Source organism: Saccopteryx leptura, chromosome 2, assembly GCF_036850995.1.
Source record: "Saccopteryx leptura isolate mSacLep1 chromosome 2, mSacLep1_pri_phased_curated, whole genome shotgun sequence".
NCBI lineage: Eukaryota > Metazoa > Chordata > Mammalia > Chiroptera > Emballonuridae > Saccopteryx > Saccopteryx leptura.
The window spans coordinates 270885528-270902282 of record NC_089504.1 but is presented as its reverse complement, the minus strand read 5'-3'; the positions used below and the strand labels follow the sequence as shown (position 1 = coordinate 270902282).

Below are 16755 nucleotides of genomic sequence, written 5' to 3'. Positions count from 1 at the left end.
TGTGGAGAAAGCAAAGCCTCAAACTCAAGGTGAAGTTTCTGCGATCTTTCAAAGTTTTTTCTAAAATCAAACCAAGCTGGAACTTAGTGATATAGAATGATCAAGTTGACTCCATGTATTTTTCTTTTTATGATTGCATTCTCATAAATTCCAGTTTGTATCTGGAGGAGTTTGACATGGATGCTAAAGTGTTATAAAACATGTCTGGAATTAACTAAAAAGGAAATCATATAGAATGACCACCAAACAATGAAACCAAAAAGTAGCTTCAATTTAAAAACTAATCTGTGAGTTGACTTTTAAAAAATTCAAACATTCCCCTCCCATAATTGAAGAGTCCCCTGCATAATTTTTAAAAATTTTACAAATAAAATTTGTTTTTAAATTATACAGGTCTTTGGCTTCCATTTCCAAAAGAAGCTTTATATTTTTAAGGGTACACATACCAAGTAACCAGACTCTGGCCTTGGCTAGAAAAAGCTCCCAGTTCTCATAAACATGCAATCACTAGTGCCTTTCAGGATGATGAATACTATTGATTGGCTCAGATCAGCTTGTGCCCAGCAGTGGTATTAGACATTGGCTATAAAACATCTCCTTATGAATTTTTCATTGGCGTGTCTGGAGAGCGGGTGATCTGCCTCCCAGAGCGATCAGCCTCCCTCCTCGCCCTCCCTCCTCCTCTCTGTGTCTCAGGACTGATGATGCTACTCCGCAGGGCCACGTTATTGGATCACAGTGATTAGCTTTACGGCCTGATTTCCTGGGCCAAATCCAATTTCTCCAGGTACAGCAGGCTTACGAGTAGTCATGTGCTTTTTGTTTTGCGATGGCATCACAGGATTACTAGCAGATGCAGTCAACTGGAGTCATTTCCCATTAACCGTATTCCTCATGGTACTGAGACAATGTGTCACTCTGCACTCGCATTCCCGAGAATGCTTCAGGAGAAAGAGTGCTTTCAGCAGCTCGGGTAAGAGCTGACAAAGAGGTGAATGCCTGTGAAGCCCTGTGTCAGCCTGAGCTCATGATTCTGATGCCCCAAGAGGAGTGACATTACTCCCCCTCCACATGGTGGACACTGAGTATCTGAGAAATTTGATAATCTCTCCAAATTCATTACTGTGGATGTATCAAGCTCATACTGAAGCAGGCGGTGAGGTGAAACCCCAGGACTCCAGAGAAAACTCAAGAACCATCTTCTTTTAAGAGAACAGGAAAAGCTTTGCTCAGAGAAAACCTGTTCCCTGCCACATCTCCATGGGTTCTTATATTCTGGTTCTGAACTGCATGAAAAGTTCAAGTTCTCATGTCTAGAAGTAGGGTTCCCCTCTATTAAACTTTTTATTCAGGTGAAATTGAATTGAAGTAAATGCCAAGCACCAGTTTGGGGGAGAAAATAACATAAGGTCAGCAGCAGTTGGAGTAGGGCAGAGGGCTGAAGGCCTACCCACATGTGTGTGTGTGTGAGCTTTCTCTCTCGTGCACGCATGGCCCTCTGCCTGGTCCTGCTTCCTCCCTAAGACAGGGGGCTCTGTGAGGAACCCGTAACACAGTGACTAAGAGCTCTGAGTCGTTATATTATGGCTGACTATGGTCAAATATTTTATTGTACACTTAAAAGAGAATGAAGAAGAGAAAAAAAAGGAAGTACCACGGCTCTGCTAAGGGAATCTAGACTCTACTTGGGAACAGTGGCCAATTTGAACAAAGTGCACCATTCAACTCATCCACAGCAACCTGCCCACCTGAGCCACAAGCCTATACCTGCCAGAAACAATGATGCCAAAAAACACCTTTCTTTGTAGCCACCTCCAGGGTGCTTATCAGGATAACACCAGCAATTTTCAACTGGTGTGCCATAAGAATTTTCAAAACATGAAATATCTGACTATTTAGTTAGGGTCACTGACCACTTTTCTCTTGGACGGTCAAATAAAAAATTGACAACAGCCAATACAACCATAGCCATCTGATGTGAGCAAATCAAAATTATAGCTACTTTTTTGTCATATCAGCAATATATATATTTTGTGTGTGTTGCAGACTTTTAGTAATTAGTTTATATGTGCCATGAAATGAAAAGGTTGAACGTTTCTGGCATAACACAATTGAGCCATTTGCTCTTACCTTCGACATAAATTGTTAGGTAAGATTGAAGACCAGAAATACACACATACCTAGCTAGTCCCTTCTTCAGACACCAGCTGAGATGATTATGCTGAGATGCCTAAGGAGACTATATTGTTTTTGCTCCCAGACATTAGGTCTTTTCCTATATTCATCCTTGATTTTATACACTAAAACTCCCAAATGATCCCAGAGAAATTCCAAAAGCTATTTACCTAAGCAAGATGGAAAACAGAAAAAGTCATGTAGATTTTTTCAAAATCATTAACATGGCATCTTCAGTGGGACAGTCAATGATTTTCTAGACAACAGCTGTTGGCATATCCATCTTATGGATATTAAAAACTTGTTGAGTGACTGCATTTTTTGCCATTCTTCAGGGATTATCTCATACCAATTTCACAGTTTTCAAGCCCTCAGGACTTTCCTAAAAATTTGTATTTATTGATAAATTTCAATCAAAGATGTACAAAGTATTACGTTTAATTTGATAGTCATTCTGGAATACCAAAGGTGAAAGGAACTCCCTTCAGTCCTCTGTTACTGCCTAGACCCGCAGTCCTCACTCTCAGCAGATGGCTCTGCTTCCTACTGCTTCATGCTGAGGAAAGAGCCCTTGGTAGAACACTAGAAAGTTCTTCCTACAACCATGCCCTCCTGAAGCTTTGGGAGTTTTATTTCCCCTGTATCTTTAGACTTTTCTAGTGGAATAAACAAGCTAATAGTGTCCCCTAAGAGAGTTAGTTCACTAGTCAAATCCACAGCCTTTAATGTCTTCAAACTCGGAAGGGATCCTAGAGGTCACTTTGTTTAATTCTAATATTAAAAATGAAGTGACTCTACGAAAAGGGTCTGGGCCCTGCTGGGTAGCTCAGATGGTTCGAGTGTTGTCCCAATACACCAAGTTTGTGGGTTTGATACCCAGTCAGGGCACACACAAGAATCAACCAAGGAATGCATAAATAAGTGGAACAACAAATCAATCTCTCTCTCTTACCCCCTCTCTTGAATCAATAAAAAAATAGAAAGAAAAGCATCTGATATCAAGTGGTATGAAGAAGGATAAAATCCAACCAACTTTGAAACTACAACTGTGATGATGGGGGCTAAATGGCAGGAAAAGATTTTGGAGTCACATGGGTCTTCAAGGGTCATAGTCCCTGGTCTCATGACAAGATGACACAAGATGGCAAGGCATCTGGGGAGGCTGTTTACATCTGTCTTGCAGTTTGTGGGTGAAAGAGTGGGTTGATTCTGATGACTCTGGTGAGTGTTTCCTTCTTCCTATTCCAAAAAAGTGAGTGGCCCAGCATAGCCCAGTCTTGAGATGGCCCTTCACATGAATATCATAGCTTGTGAGCATTTATTTATGCTTGATTTGGGAGGAAAGGTTTTTCCTAACCAGTGGTATGATCATGACACAGAAACATATTTCTGCTTCCAGCTCAGAGAAATAATGGGGGAGAAACAAAAAACAAGCAGAAAAGAAACTTTTTCTTCAGGCTTTCAGGAGAGGAAGCTACCTCCATGGCCAGTGAGTGGCTTTCAGGATCACTTTTGTAATCTCATTTGACCCCTAAACTCTCCACGTCCACTGCAGCCCAGTCCCTGTGGGCAGTGAGATTTCACTGGCCCACAGGAAGGCAGTTCTCAGGCTTGTGTTGCCTTCAAGTGTGTCCTACGGGTTAAAGATTGCTTTTTCTTCCCCACTCTGACTCATGAAAACCAACCTTCAAGTTTAGTTTAGGCCTGACCTGTGGTGGCGCAGTGGATAAAGCGTCAACCTGGAATGCTGAGGTCGCCGGTTCAAAACCCTGCACTTGTCTGGTCAAGGCACAAGGCACATATGGGAGTTGATGCTTTCTGCTCCTCCCCCCTTTCTCTCTCTCTCTCTCTCTCTCTCTCTCTCTCTCTCTCTCTCTCTCAAATGAATAATAATAATAAAAAAGTTTAGTTTAGGACCTGACCTGTGGTGGCACAGTGGATAAAGCATCAACCTGGAATGCTGAGGTTGCTGGTTCAAAACTCTGGGTTTGCGTGGTCAAGGCACATATGGTAGATGATGCTTCCTGATCCTACCCCATTCTCTCTCTCTTCTCTAAAATTAATTAAAAAATATTTAAAAAAGATTCAGTTTAGGGACACCCCTCATTATTCCAGCTTAGAAGCCATCTATAACTCCTCCCACCATTAAGCAGAGACCTAACTCACCCCCAGACTCATCTCTTAACCAAATCCCAGTGCCAGGGACAGAACAGGGGGTCATGGAACCAAGCAGACTCCTTCTGGCTCTGCTTTTTGTGTGGGTCTTTGCTGCTTTGTATGTAGTTTCTCCATCCCTGCTGTCCCTTGTATTTATGCTCTGCACCTTCTACAGAGCCCCTCCAGTCCATGCTGCTGCTGTAGCCACTATCTATTGCCTGGCAACAGTTGTTTGCATGGAAAATAATACAACAATTAATAATAGAAGAATAAACTGTGTTTCACGTACTCACAACTGTAAACCTACTTTTGCCCTATCCTTCATACCAAGGGATGCTATGTGACAGATAGACCTAAACTGAACTGGTATGTAGCTTGAAAACTTTGGGCAAGCTATTCACTTAACAGTCCCTTTCCCACCAAATTTCTTGAGTGAGTCTTCTGTCCCTTCTCTCTTTGTCTCATACCTTGTCCATTTAATCTGATTTAATTTCCCACAATCCTTCCACACATATGCAAACTCTGAAATGCTCACTCTAACTGCCAGATATAAAACCTTTTTTTGAATTTTGTCCTCATCAAGCTCCCTAATGAACTTGCTGCAGCTGTTGATTACCTTCTGCAAAATCTTCTTCCTTCATCTTTGGAGTGACTGGATACTATTTGTCTCACAAGTCAGACTGACTGACTTCTATGTCTTCATTGGCGTCTCTTGTGCCTCAGTGAAAACAGGTGTGTCCCAAAGTTTGCCCTCAACTCAGTTTCTCTTCCTTTTCTTTTCTTTTCTTTTTTTTTGTATTTTTCTGAAGCTGGAAACGGGGAGGCAGTCAGACAGACTCCCGCATGGTCAGGTGTCAATTTTTTAAAATGAAAACAATGGACATTTTACTTATAGTGTTTTTTCCCTACAAATAATAATAGCTGTTGATTTAAATTAGATATTTTTATTTTCAGAAGTATTTGCCTACCCTAAATTATTGCATTTAACTTTTCCTTTATATTAAAATTTTATCTGTGCTCTTATTGGATCACTGTCTCAGACTGAGCTATATTATATAATCTAAGTGGAGTGGAGATTTGGTAACTGTTCAGTGATATGATCAATTATACACAGCCACACCAAACTTGTAAATCATGACTCATTTGGATTATATTTACTGATAAAACTTTATCAAGAGAACTGATGAGCACACATTAGGCTTTGTACCATTTAGAAATAAACTCTCTAGAATAAAGGTGACAAAATAGGAAAATGCTAGTGAATTCTTCTATTCTCATTGGGCTTTTGTTCTAGAGAAGGTAAACAGTAAATTAACAAATAGGTGAACAAGATATTTTCAGATATTCATAAGTGCTATAAAGATAATAAAATAAAGCTATGTATGTATTAGGGAGTGGCCAATAGGGATGGGTTATTTCAGTCAAGTTAGATAGCAAAGACTTCTCTAAGGAATATTTGAACAGAGAACTAAGTGACAACAAGAAACCAGCTACTATGTAAAGATAACAGAGAGAATACTGCAAGCAGAGGAAATAGTGAATTCAAAGGCCCTAAGGTGAGGATGATCTTGGTATTTTACAAGAACAAAGAGAAGGCTGAAAAGTAGTGAATGGAAGGAGAACAATAGCATTTGAGCTCAGAGGGCCATAGATCACGGTGGAGAATCTAGATGCTGTGTGCTCATGGAAATCACTCTTATGAATCAGGATAATAATACATCTGCCAGGATTCTTAGGAGATTCACAATGTAAATTATGAATACATAAACTTAACTCAAATCTTAAATAAGAAATAAGCCTAAATGAGACAAACAAGCTCTCTACGACTGTACATTCTAAGCCCCGACGACATTCTCATTTACTTGTGCTATGTAACCATGGGTAGCAATAAAGATCTTGGAATGATAAACATGCATTCCTGGGAGCAAAATTTCCTTATGCAACAGATTGTGAGCCAAGATCTTTCTGGCAGTTAAGACAGCTCAGAGAGACACATCACCCCAACCAGTTAGCTGTGGGCTTTCTGAAGCTGAGGAATCACATCATCTACACTAGTGGCAATATTAATGGAAAGTTAAACAAAACCACATGAATTGGTTCCTTTCTTTGTACTTTTATTTGGAGAGAGAAACAAGTAAATGAAACACTTTTTGGTCCCCACAGAAGTTATCCAAAAATAAAGTATGTACAAATGGGTCTGGGTGAGTCAGGGTGGTCATTCTCCATGTGTCTTGATTTAGACTATGGCACTATTTTTGGTTTGTCATGACTAGCTGTCTGCTGTGGTCTCAGCCCAGGCACATTACCCTGGTCAAAGCAGTGCTTTGTCATGGCACAGAAGCTTGTGGCAAAAAACCTGGCAACTCTTTGTCCCTTTGTGAAAGAAGAACATTGAATCTCAGCTGTGGTTAGATCCTGCTGCAATGGCCTCCAAAGGGCTGCTCAAGTCTTTGTTATACTAGAGTCTAAATTTTTCATATAGTGATCGTGTTCTTGGGAAGAGCAGATCACCAATGAGATCTTGGGTCATAAGGGTTTTCCTGGTGATTAGAATCAGAGAGAAGCAGGGGCAAACATCACAAGGTCATCACTCCCTATGCAAACAAAGCACTTAGCACAGGGCCTGGAACAGAGTAGTCCCTCAATAAATATCACCTGGTTAATTTTGTTATTTTACATATATGTGGCCTCCAACAGGATTCTGTGGAAGTCCTTGAATCAGTTCCCAAAGACCAGTCCAAGGATTTAGGCTGGTCCATTATTACTGGTCTCCAGAAAAATAAGAAACAACTTTAAAGCTATCATTTATCACTTCTCATTGATTGCATATACACTGGTATTTTTTGTCCTACAAAACTACAGTAATCAGCCTGACCAGGGGGTGGTGCAGTGAATAGAGCGTCGGACTGGGATGTGGAGGACTCAGGTTCGAGACCCCGAGGTCACCAGCTTGAGTGCAGGCTCATTTAGTTTGAGCAAAGCTCACCAGCTTGAACCCAAGGTCGCTGGCTCGAGTAAGGGGTTACTCGGTCTGCTGTAGCCCCATGGTCAAGGCACATATGAGAAAGCAATCAATGAACAACTAAGGTATCGCAACAAAAAAACTAATGATTGATGTTTCTCATCTCTCCATCTCTCTCCGTTCCTGACTGTCTGTCCCTATCTATCCCTCTCTCTGACTCTTGTAAAAAAAAAAAAAAAAAGACTACAGTAATCAAAACAGTATGGATTGGCAGAAAAACACACACACAAACCAATGGAACAGAATTGTGAGCCCCAAAATAAACCCACACATATATATGGGCAACTAATTTTCAAAAAAGCAACCAAAAACATACAATAGAAAAAGGAAAGCTTCAATAAATGGTGTTGAGAAAATTGGAAAGCTATATGCAAAAGAATGAAACTAGACTGCTATATGACATCATACAAAAATTACTGGATTAAATGACTTGAATATAAGACCTGAAACAATAAAATACATAGAAAAAACATAGATACTATATGTATGGACCTCGATCTCAGAGGAGTTATTGTGAACTTGACTCCAAAGGCAAGGGAAGTTAAAAAAAATAAATGAATGGGACTACATAAAACTAAAAAGCTTCTGCACAGCAAAAGAAACCATCAACAAAAGAAAAAAGGAACAAAGCAAATGAGAGAGAATATTTGCAAATGATACCTCTGATAAGGGGCTAATATCCAAAAAAATATAAAAACTCATATAATTCAACAACACAAAAACCAAACAATCCACTTAAAAAATAGGCAGAGGAACTGAATGGGTACTTTTTCCAAGAAGACATACAGATGGCCAACAGATACTACATGAAAAGATGCTCAACTTCACTAACTATAAAGGGAAATGCAAATCAAAACCACAACTAGATACCACCTTACATCTGTTAGAATGGCTATTACCAGTAAGACAAGAAATAACAAGTGTTGGAAGGATATGGAGAAAAGGAAACCTTCATACACTGCTGGTGGGAATGTAAATTGGTGCCGCCTCTACGGAAAGAACTGAACTACCATATGCCCCAGTAATCCCTCCGCTAGGTATCTATCCAAAAAATTTGAAACCACTGATTTGTAAAGATATTTGTACTCCTATGTTCACTGCAGCATTTTTCACAATAGCCAAGACATGGAAATAATCTAAGTGTCCTTTGAACACTGATTAGATAAAGAAGATGTGGTACATATATACAATGGAATACTACTCAGCCATAAAAAATAATGTAGTATTGCCATTTGCAACAACACAGGTGGATCTTGAGAGTATCATGCTAAATGAAGTAAGTCAGATGGAAAAGAACAAGACCTATGTGATTTCACTCATATGTAGGGTACAAAATGGAAAGCAACAAATAAACAAACAAAACAAATTCATAAACACAGACAACAGTATGGTGGTTACCAAAGGGGCAAGGGACAGTGGGAGAATGAAGAGGATAAAGGAGGTCAAATATATGGTGACAGACGGAGACTAGACTTTGGGTGGTGGGCACACAATGCAATATACAAATGCTATGTTATAAAATGGTACACCTGAAACTTATATAATGTTATTAACCAATGTTACCTCAATAATTTAAAATGAAAAACCAAGAAAAAGGAAGAAATATTTAGTACCACAGGGCAAATGTAGGTTTTCTATAATTCAATCAGTCTAAATCATTGCTTAGATTATGCTTCATGATACAGCTTATGAATAAGAATGTAAAAACCTAAGTGGTTATTTTTATCTTAGAAGATAAAAGAGACTAATTTACTGTTATATCATGTTGAGAAAATTGCTTAAGCTGCCTCTGTTCTAATTTTTATAAATTTGAGATAGTAAAATTTGTCACTAGTGGCCCAGTGGGAAGGGTGTTGATGAAAACAGATTACAAACAATGGCCTTTTCTATGGGGAGGGTAGTTATCTGTGTACAGTATTTGAAGGTCTTATAATTACCATACTACATCTATAATATATAATTCATAGCATAAGAATAAAAGTTTAGAGTAATAATTTTGTAATGACATTAATAACAGCTCATTTGTCCAGCACTTATTAGGTACCAGGCATTATTCAAAGTGCTTTATGAACAGGGTCTGCTTTACTCTTTTTAGAAAGGCACTATCACTGCCTTTCAACTTACAGTTCAGGAAATTGGGGCTTTGGGGGATAATTCGCCATGAGCAACAAGTGTCAGGCTGGGAAGCCTCTTGAGAAGCGGGTGGCCCCCCTCTTCCCACGGAGCAGTATTGACCCCCTTGGAATCATTCTGTGTGAACCGGGCTAGTGGGTTATCCATTTCCACCATCCAATACCTAATAAGGCAGTATTTTCCTTTTTATTCACGTAGTTCCTTTTATAAATAATTCTCAATTTCCCTTTGTCTTCTGTCATTTGACTTTCATTTCCTGTTTGGGCTTTTCTGCTTTGATCACTCTGAACCTTCAGTAACTGCCCTGACTCACTCCTCTTCTTAGTAGATTTGACCTAAGTTCCAGTTTTGGTGCATTTTCCTTCATGTTTCAATTCCTTATACAGTCTGTTTTGCAAGTCAAGTTACTTTTTATGGTTTCCATCCCTTCTTTTCACTAAAGGTTTTCTAGTTTTTCTATATTCTTTTGATATGTGTGTGTGTATTTATCTTTTTTTTAGAGAGAGAGAGACAGGAAGGGAGAGGGGTGGGGAGGAGAGAGATGAGAAGAGTCAATTCTTCATCGCTGCTCCTTAGTTGTTCATTGATTGCTTCTCGTATGTGCCTTGACCAGGGGGCTCCAGCAGAGCGAGTGACCCCTTGTTCAAGCCAGTGACCTTGGGTCCAAGCCAGCGACCTTGTTCTCAAGCCAGTGATCTTGAGATCATGTTGATGATTCTGCGCTCAAGCTGATGAGCCCAAGCTCTAGCTGGTAACCTCGGGGCTTTGAACCATGACCTTCAGCGTTCCTGCCAACAATCTATCCACTGCACCACCACTGGTCAGGCTATATATATTTATCTTAAAGGGGCTTTCTTTGGCGGCCTCGAGGTTAGACTTCAAAAATAATACTCTAATTTAAGTACTGTAATGTATTAGAGCATTTTACGGAAAAGGATTTTAAATGCCTACAGGTTTTGTCTTTGTAGAAAACAAAGACAAAAAAAGAAAAGGTTAAACCCTGACAGAAAGAAGAGGGGTGGAGGGATTTTTCATCTTGTTGACATGCACAGGGGGCGGAGGGGGGAGAAATCAATGGTCTCCACTCATGGCCCTCTAGCTGGAGAATTCTGGACTATTTGTGTGATTTCAGTAACCAGAATAATAGAACTCAGAAATAAAAATTATCACCATAACATTAGATATTTTGTTAGGCAAATTTTGTTTTTGTTTTCTTTAGAAACAAGGGCATTCTTCTTTCCAGTGTTTATTCTTGGGAGTCCAGGTTCTAAATGGTTTCATGAACTGGCCGTGGCAATGTAATATTGATATATAGGAACAAAGACTGGATTGGGAGCAGGAGGCTTATTAGGTCTAGTCCTGGTTGTGCTAGTAACTAGCTTTGTAACTTCAGGCATGCTGTCTCTCTTCCCCAAGTCTGTTTCCTTACTAGTCCAATGAATTAAATGAGTTAAAAGGAATAGGGGACCTATCACAGGTCTTTTCATACTTTACTATTCTCAGTACAACACATTTCCTCCTTTCCCATTAAAATGTACCAAATTCTCAGGAGAAGAAAGCTCTCCGGAATAGGAAGACTGTGAGTAACGCCAGCCTTTCCATAGTTAGATCTTGGTAAGTAATACTTCCCCGTCCCCCATATATGCGCAGATCAGCTATTTCCTAAAGATTGGTAAAATTCTGTGGTAATGTCCCTTCATGACTGTGATTTTTACATGAATCAAAAAGCCTTATTTAGAGGTTATCTGAATGGCATTTACAGAAAATAATGCATGTGGGGTTGTTCTTTTGTTGTTGTTCTGCAGTTTTACTGCGTAACCTGAAATATTAGATGCCAAAGTCTGACCTTGAAAGCTCATACATCTCAAAAACAGCTTTTGTGGTGGAAAAGATTATATAGATATTACGCAGAGTGCTCAGAAGAAACTGTATGCCCAAGGACGACATCTCTGACTCCAGCATTTAGAAAGCTCCTGTTGTTTTCTAAAAGATACAACTAAAGAAGACCTGAGAGCTTGTATTTCTAGATAATGGAGTCTTCACAGGATTTTAGTTTAACCTCCAACTCAGCACAGGCATTCCTTCCCAACATTCCTGCCAATTGGTCTCACGTGTTCTGTGACAGGAAGCTTACTATCTCATAATACAGGTCATTCCATTGAAAGGCAGCTTTATTCATTGAAAAATTCTTCTGTAAATCCCCCTGTGGCTAGGTTTGATTGGAAGTCACTTTTAGCCACAAGTTGTAGCATATACTTCTTCTTCGTTGTGGGGTCCTAGGCAAAGGGTATAAATAGAGGACCACATACCATATCTCTAACCATGTAAAAGTTACAAATCAAGCCAACAAACTTAAGTATGTTCTATATTTCTCCCTTAACAAATACATCTTCATAACACCTGTATTGTCTGAATTTTGTCCCTCCCAAATTCCTATGTGGAAGTCCTGACTCCCAATATAACTATAGTTAGAAGTAGGGCCTTGAAGGAGGTAATTAAAGTTAAATGAGATCTGATCCAATGGGACTGATGTCTTTATAAGAGGAAGAGACACCAAAGATCTCTCCTGCATGTGCATAGAGAAAATGCCATGTGAGGACAGTAAGAAAGTAACTGTACACAAGCCAGGAAGAGAGGCCTCACCACAAACCAACACTGTGGCACCATGATCTTGGACTTCTAGCATCTATAACTGTGAGAAAATAAATGTCTGTTGTTTTAAGCCATCCAGTCTGGTATCTTGTGATGGCAGCCTGAGCTGACTAATAAAACATACAAGTTGAAAAATAGGTAAAGGATGTGGTTTTTATGTGAGCAAAATATGAAAAACAATAGAATTTCCTTATTATTGGATATATCTGGGTGTTCTGTTGATGAGTTGACCATACTAGATGAGTAATAAAATAAAGACACATAATTCATAAATACTATATAATTGCTTTAATTTCAGTGAAACCTCTAGGTCTGTTGTTATAATCAAGATTTGCACATAATTTATGTTCTATTGGCAGTAATTATATTAAAGATTAAAAACGGTATGTAATTATATTAAATGAGTATGTATTATCATCAAAAATTATTTTTTCCTAAACTAAAAATCATTTAAGTGAAACAAATGTTGTGTAAATTATAATTTTACCACTTTTAAAACAAGAATAATTAAGTTTTGCTTTTTCTTAAAATTTAATATTAATTTAATAAAAATAAAACATCCTAAAACTTCACAATCTAGCATTCAATGTCCATCTTGTTGCCAATGTGAAGAGTCACTATCATTCCAGCCCTGGTCGGGTGGCTCAGTGAATAAAGTGTTGTCCCAGTGCACTGAGGTTACAGGTTCAATCCCCGCACCGAATGAGAAGCAACTAATGAGTACAACTAAATGGAACAATGAATTGATGCTTATCTCTCTCTCTCTCTATTCTCTCTCTCTCTCTCCCTCTCTCTACCCCTCCCTCCTTTCCTCTCTCTCTCAAATCGATGGAAAAATTATTAAAGTCATTTTTTCCCTAATGCATGTTATGTCTCAGTCTATACATATACAAATTAAAGAGTAATATGAACTAACACTGTAGCATGTTCCTCGGCTGCTATGTGCAACTGTTCAGAATACCATGTTAATTCATGATTACCTTTGTAACCATGCATAGGAGGGAAAAAAAGAAGAAAATTCATTCCTACATTACTAGGAAAGCATACTTTTTAATGCAAGAACCTATTCATTAATGGTATCCAGAAGGGTTTGACAAGTATATTTGACAAGTCTTTTATGTAGGTGTTTCTTCCACTCAAGTTCTCCCTGTATCCAAAGCAATGTCTGACCCTGATGTTGGTGGCAGTGTTATTCACAAAACTTTATAGCAAAGAGATGTGATGAAGTGTTTCCTTGGACTTGAATTGTGTTAGTCACTAGGGCAGGTGTTGAGGGTCATAGGCTGCCAGTGTGTGTGTGTGCATGCATATTTGCAGGGTCCCCTGAAGTCCAGGACCCAGGGCAGAGGCCCCTCACCTGGGACTGTTGCTAGTAGAAGTGGGGTTCTTCTGGCAACAGGACTAAGGAGGGTACTGCCATTTTACTTAATCCCAAACCAATAAACAGAGTATATGTTTTCCAGCCAACTTTATATTTAGATCATTATTTTTGTGTTTTAGAGTTGTCTTAGGATATGAATACTATTGTAGAAGTTCAGATTTTTTTTCCTTCTTTTTCCAAGTGAGAGGAGAGGCAATAGAGACAGACTCTCACATGCACCCTGACAGGATACACTCAGCAATCCCTGTCTGGAGCCAATGCTCTGCCCATCTGGGGCCATGCATGTAACCAAGCTATTTTTAGCACCTGAGGCAGAGGCTTCATGGAACCATCCTTAGCGCCTGGGGCCAATGTGCTTGAATCAATAAAGCCATGGCTGTGCGAGAAGAAGAGAGAGAGAGAGAGAGAGAGAGAGAGAGAGAGAGAGAGAGAGAGAGAGAACAGGGAGAGCAAGGGGTGAAGAAGCAGATGTTTGCTTCTCCTATGTGCCCTGACCAGGAATCAAACTAGGACCTCCACATGCCAGGCCAATGCTCTACCGCTGAGCCAACCAGCCAGGGCCAGAATTTTTTCTTATATTTGAGGGGATTTCATTCAAAGGCAAACCACATTTTATAGACCAAAGCAAAGAAGAATAAAGAAATGAATAAACCATACATTGTGCAACAAGAACTGAACCATTGTAACTGCCTTACATTGCATATGTAAGTCTTTGTTTCACCCCATTTCCATTTATCTCTGAGCTGCATTTGCTAAAATATTGGAAGCCAGATTCCAAAGGCAGAGCAAAGACAACAAAGGCTCTCCTCTTGCACCCCTCTGAAAGAAAATCGTACGGATTTATCTATACTTAGGCAAATATCTTTTCTTCTACGTTGAGATAATTCTCTTCACATGAAGAAAGGAGTAAAATGGACTACAGATACTGATTCTCTTGACTCTCCCAAGACTTCTTTTATTTCCTCTCTCCTAAAGGGGACATAAGAACTAAATTAATACCTGCCCTTGATTTTTTAAAAAATGCAAAAGAATATGATACTAAGAGTAAAAATCTTTTTCTTTACTCCATTCTCAACTCCTAGTAACATTTATTAGAGCCAACAATTGTTAACCTTTTCTTGTGTAGCTTTCCAGATTTTTTTAAGGCTTATACAAGGAAAGACCTTTTTGTAATTAATGGGACTATGACCTACATGCTCATCTGTATTTTAAAAACATACACTTTATCTTGACAATATTTCCATTTTACCACACACAGAACAAGCTTATCTCCTGAAGTTCTTTAAAAACTACATGAGAGTACCAGTAGCAGAGCAGCCCATAAAAACGAAGAGGTAATATAATAGTGTATCATTAGCACCTGATCTTGGGTATACTTGGCTCTCAAAACATGTCAGTTTCCTTCTGCCCTTTCATTAACAGAAGAATCACATGGCTTTTTGATTGTGATTCTGGAAGATTCTATGTATTATTTAAATGCAGGTGTAGCCTGACCAGGTGGTGGCGCAGTGGATAGAGCGTCGAACTGGAATGAGAAGGACCCAGGTTCAAAACCCTGAGGTCGCCAGCTTGAGCGCAGGCTCATCTGGTTTGAGCAAAGCTCACCAGCTTGGTCCCAAGGTCGCTGGCTTGAGCAAGGAGTTACTCAGTCTGCTGTACCCCCCGGGTCAAGGCACATATGAGAAAGCAATCAATAAACAACTAAGCTGCCACAATGAAAAACTGATGATTGATGCTTCTCATATCTCTCCGTTCCTGTCTATCCCTCTCTCTGACTCTCTGTTTCTGTAAAAAAATAAAATAAAATAATAATAATAATAATAATGCAGGTGTAGGTGGAAGAAAATCACAGAATTACAGAATTTATGAGTGAATGGCTCTCATGGATAACTTGAGTCAAGTGGAAGATCCTTTATCAAAACCAAGTTTTTGCTTCCAGTTTGGTGTTCCTTTAATCCTTTTTCACTTCTAATATAATTGTGATTTTTGCCTATTGTTTGACTTAAAAATTAAAGTAGGGCATGTAAAGATGTTAAACAATGGTAGTAAGTCAGTTTGTGTTACAGCTCAAAAGAAATAAGATAGCAATTATCATTTAGAGAAATTACGTAGCTCAAACCAAAGGTGATAGCTTATTTGAAAAATATAAATTTTGGCAAAAAAAAAATGCAAAAGTGATACTACTTCTTAGAAAAAAGATTCAGAGTTTGGAGGTAAAAGAAGACTTACTTCTCCCACTGTCTGCATCTGTTTGCGCATGCATTCATTTGTCTATTTGAAAAACCAGGATCAATATATATAGGTTGTGGGGCACTGTTTGGTGCCCTGTGTTTTAGACCTGGGGGTCCATCCCTGAAAGACCTTGAAGTGTTGATGGAAGGAGTGAAGATTCAATGTTCAGGGGTACACATCAAGAATCTAGAAGACTGCTCTAGTGCTGGAAAGGGAACAGAAATGGGAAGCTCCTTGTGGAGATTAAAGGGAATGATGACAAGATCTTAGACCATGAAGCACAGATGGTGATTTTTATTTTGCAGTTCTAAAATAGATTGGTTTGTTTGTGAATAAGATAGATAAGTGTGTAGGGGGAACGTAAAAAGTGAAATGATTCAACATAATCTGGCAGAAAAAGGGAATAACTGATTGGGCCAACATAATGGTGCAGAATATGCTCTCTTGTCCTGAAAAGGGGAGCTTGTTTTCCTCCTAAACATACGATGATCCAAGGAAGGTTAGGCAATCCATCACACGACCAAAAGTCACCCATTCAGACTCCCGTCTGAAAAATGGAAATTCTGAAACACTCATGTTTACATCATAACAATGCCGTGAAAGCACAATAGAGCGAAGCAAAAAGAGGCTTGAAGCTCAGGCTTTGGCAATGCCAGTACTCTGTTATTCAAGAGTCATGCAAAGCACAGAACCACAGAATTGGAAGAAATCATAAAGGTCACCGGGCCCCCTCATTTTCCAGATGAGCAAACAAACAGGGACCTGGTGATCCGTGTCGGTCCCGCAGCTAGTCAGGAGCACCAGTACCAGAAGCCAGGCCTCCAAGTCAGGGCCTGGCTGTACTACTGTCCTTCCTTCCACAGAATATCCGTTCCTAGTGGTCTGATGTTTGCCCCATTCTATGCCAATGCCCTCTTTTAAAAATGATTTTATGTTTACCTTTTCCCTCTACTAATTATATGAAATTATAAATCTAATACAAAGGAATCCTATATCTTTACTT

The 16755-nt window shown here is 39.3% G+C and overlaps 1 long non-coding RNA gene across 3 annotated transcripts in view; it reads right to left on the bottom strand.

The window, feature by feature from the left end:
- The window catches only part of LOC136393427 (uncharacterized), a 47717-nt gene that overhangs the window by 9367 nt on the left and 21595 nt on the right, over positions 1–16755 (bottom strand). The window contains exon 4 of one of the 3 annotated variants that reach the window (XR_010749091.1): positions 12585–14489. The exons of the other annotated variants lie outside the window; for them this stretch is intronic. This is a non-coding gene — a long non-coding RNA (uncharacterized lncRNA). Of the gene's footprint in view, positions 1–12584; positions 14490–16755 lie in introns of those variants that run through there. 3 annotated transcript variants of the gene reach the window in all.